This window comes from Neopelma chrysocephalum, unplaced genomic scaffold (genome assembly GCF_003984885.1).
Source record: "Neopelma chrysocephalum unplaced genomic scaffold, ASM398488v2 Primary Assembly neopelma1_180, whole genome shotgun sequence".
Lineage (NCBI taxonomy): Eukaryota > Metazoa > Chordata > Aves > Passeriformes > Pipridae > Neopelma > Neopelma chrysocephalum.
The window spans coordinates 1,839,902-1,843,752 of record NW_020897842.1 but is presented as its reverse complement, the minus strand read 5'-3'; positions in this window follow the sequence as shown (position 1 = coordinate 1,843,752).

Genomic DNA, 3,851 nt, shown 5'->3' with positions numbered 1-3,851 from the left:
CGGCGCGGCGGGGCTGGGCGCGCGCGCGTCTGTGCGCGCACCCGCGGGGCGGGGGCGGGGGGCCGCGGCGCGGGGAAGTTGCGCGGGGCGGAGGCGGGGGCGGAGCGCGGCCCCTCCGCGCCGCGGCCGAGCGGGGTTGGACTCGGACCGGCACCCGCGCCGGGACCCGGCTCCGACTCCGACTCCGTCTCCGTGGGGGTCGCCGGGCAGCGCCGGGATCCCGACGAGAACGGCCCGTCCCTCCCCGGGACGCCGCCTCCGGCCGCTGCTTCCCCCCGCGAAGCGCTGCTTCCCCCGGACCCCGCGAACAGCCGCTCGCCGGCGGCCCCGGGGAGCGAACCCCGCGCTCCGCCCGGCGGGCACCGGCCCGGCAGCTCCGCGCCCCGCGACCGCGGTGTCACCGCGCGGAGCCCCGGTGCCCGCACGGGCGGGCGGCGGGGAGGTGCGAGTTCAATCCGTGCTTTGCGGGCAGGGCGAGGGATCCCCCGCAGTTCGGCGGCTCCGGGGAGCCCCGGCCCGCTGCCCCGCGGAGCGGGCCCGGCTGCTTCTGCAGCGGGCTCCACCAGCCGGCCGAGCGGGCATCCTGCTCCCGAGCCAACCCCGGGAGAGTTTCCATCCTTATCCTGCACAGCTGCCCCGCAGGGACAATGTCGGGCCAGCGGGAGCGCGGATCCGCCACCGCCGCCTCCGGCCCCCGCACCGAGGGATGTGCAGCCGCCACCGAATTCCCCCCGGCTGAAAGCGCCTTTCGTGCTCTGTGCTCGCCCAAAGACAGCCGAGCACAAAGGGGAGCGCGCGGGGAGAGGCGCTGGTTATTTTGGGAGGTGTTTCATCAGAGCCTGATGCGTTTTCTCTCTTTCCGGGGGTGCTGCCAGTAAGGAGCAACATTATTCCTGGTGTACTGAAAGAAAAGTGTGTCTCTCAAAAGCCAGGCTGCTTTGAGTGGTTTCTGTTCAGCTGCTGCAATAAAAGAAGTTTTTGTATGAATCTGAGGAGAGATTCTTTGAAGCTGCTCGTGGCTATGAAAGAGGAGCAGGACCGCGGTGTGCAGAGCCAGCGCTGCCGGGGTGTCCCCTCACGGGGACAAACCACCCGCGAGGAAGGGGCACATCAATGACCACGGAGCGCTTGGCTCTGATCAGTCACAGCAGAAAGCAAGGCTTGTGTGGAGACGAGTCTCTCCACTGCCTTTCTGACTCACTGGGTTTCTTTTCTGCCTCCAGAGAAACTTATTCTCCAAAGAGAAGGAGCCTCCTGTGAGCAGGGCAGCTGGATGGAAGGTCAGCATTGTCCCTCGGCTGCCTTGCCAGTCCCTGCTCCTCACGTGTGCTCCTGCTGGATCGGCTCCATCTGCCACTAGAAGTGCTGTAGTTCAGCATCCAAATCCCCAGTTTCCTTGGAGCTGGATTCCTGGTGGGAAGGAACCTCTTTTGGCAAGGGGTTGGCCTGAGGATCAGCTTACTCTTGGAGGTGGCAGGTGCCGGGGGAGACAGACGTCTCCTGTCCCAGCCCAGGAAAAACCCATAAAACAGCCAGGCTGTGTTTGGTTCTCCCTAAGCATGATCCTGGCCTGTTGGGGTGGTTTGGGTTCAGTTCTCTCAGAGCCACCTGGCAGACATTTGGCAGTGCCACAAGGGCGATGCTGCCCCTCCTCGTCTTCCAGAGGGAGGCCAGTGACAAAGTGGCCACAGCTCTCTCCACTCTGAGAGAGAGGAGGGAGCCCCGAGCCCTGGGGTGTTCCTTACATACAATCCCAAGACTGTGCACACCATGTTCACAGCTGTTCAGCACAGACCGGTATCAAAGCCCAGCACTCACCTGGGTGCAGCCTCCCTGGAGCCTGCGTGTGCAGGGACTTGAAAGAGAAAGCTCAGCTTTACTGCAGGCTCACGGACTTTATCAGCCATTAAACCCAGCTCACTAACATGAAAGATCTTTAGAGAGAAGAAGGGAAGAGCATGCAATTGTCAGTCTCTTAAGAGGCTGTTCTGGAGCCTGAGAGATACTGGAACGTAGTTAAGTAGAAGACAATCAATTAAGGCTTAAATAAACCCAAACGAGCAAACGTTAATGAGAGCTATCTTGTATCTCAAACAAATCCTCTTAACTCAGCCCCACTTAAAAAAATATTATTTCCCCATTTGTGCCAAACACGTGGAGCTGGCGTGGAATTGCAGGGAGGACAGTGTTGGGGGATCTGGAGCCTGGCAGTGAAGGTTGAACTTCTGTTTTTTTGGCTATAAACATCTGTTATGGTCTATACACATTGGTCAGGCAAGTGACCACAGGCATGGAAAGGTCCCACACCCTCACCATCAGTTTTCCTCTGGCCCTGAGCCTCTTCTGGAGCTTTTGGCCTCAGCTCCACATTGCAATGTCACCATCCAGAAGCTTCCAGAAAAACAAAAAAGAGATCAAAGGAGAGCTGAGGTTTTCAACAGTACCAAAGCAAGTGTGCAGGCAAAGCTTTTATACACAGGCCATGATTTGGGTTCAGGGCTGGTTTGGGATGCTTGGAGTGGAAACCTCATGGGGAGGGAAATACCTGGCTGGAGTGTGAGTGTCCTCCCTGCCCTCCAGAGAGCCCTGCCCACCATTGGCTGGGTGAGACGTGTGGCCCTCGCTCTGCACCTCCCCAGAACAGCCAGCACAGCGTTTTTCAGGGCTGTTTGAAAGGCGGGTGGTGGCACTTGGCAATCTTGGCCCCCTTTTCTGGCTCATCTTGAGGCCACCTGCCACGGGCAGGTGATGGAGCAGCTGCTGCAGGAACCGCGAATTATCCCAGCATTGAAGCAGGAGGGAAGGAAGTCATTAGCGAATTCATTTGTCTAACTTGTTCTTCTCGGAGTCATCGCTCCAAGAAAGTAAAGTTCCTGAGTGGTGCAGAGCTGCAGGCGCTGCCTGCACAGATGCTCACTCAGCCCCGTGTTCGGGGAGAACAGAGGGGTTTTCCCTGCCATCCACCCGGTCTGTGCTTCCCGGGTTCTCCAGAACAGCACCTGTGTTATCACCCACCCACCGCGAGCTGGACCAGGTGTGGGCACCCCAAGAGTGCTGCCAACCACGGCGGGGAACGTTGCCAGCTGTGCTGCACTTCACCCACTGCCTTCTGAGGCAAAAATCTGTTAATTTGCCTCTGACTGGAAAGAAAGATGCTGCCCTGGCTACACTTGCCAAGGAGGAGTGAAAATTGTCTCTTCAGTAGAAGTAGGTTGTCATTACCCATTTTCCTTTCATATGGGAAAAGCAGAAGTGTTACTTAGAGCTTGTGAAGCAGAGAGGAGGATAATGCAATTTCTGCCTCCTTGTAGCATCGTCCTTTCGTTTTTCAGACCAGTGCTGACAGGGAATAGGATTCTGGAAAGCACCCTGAGGATTTTATACCCTCAGCAGCTCTTAGGGGACTCTGAGACCTTCATTCCCTTCAGAAAGCATCCCCCACTGCCTCAAACTCCTCTAATGGTCTTGACGGGATTGTCTAGCGAGGCACAGCTCCAACCTGGCACGCTGGACCCCGGGAAGGAGTCACGAGGCAGGGGAACGGGAGGGGAGGGCTGAGAAGACGGGGAAGAGCTGGATGGGATTTCATGGGCCCATTCTGCAAGCCCAGAAGAGTCAGGCAAGCCCCCGGAGCCTCCCTGCTGGGGAGGTCAGCCAGCTTTCCAGCCACAGCTCGCTTTTCCAGGGAAAAGATAAAGCATTATCCCACCTTGCAGGATCCGCCTCTTTCCCCCCATCTGGCTCAAAACCCAGTTTGTTGCTAAACAAAGCTCGGTTGGTCGATCCACCCTCTGCTGATCACCCCCTCTGCATCTGGGCTGTTCTGATGCAAATCAGAGGTTTCGCCACCA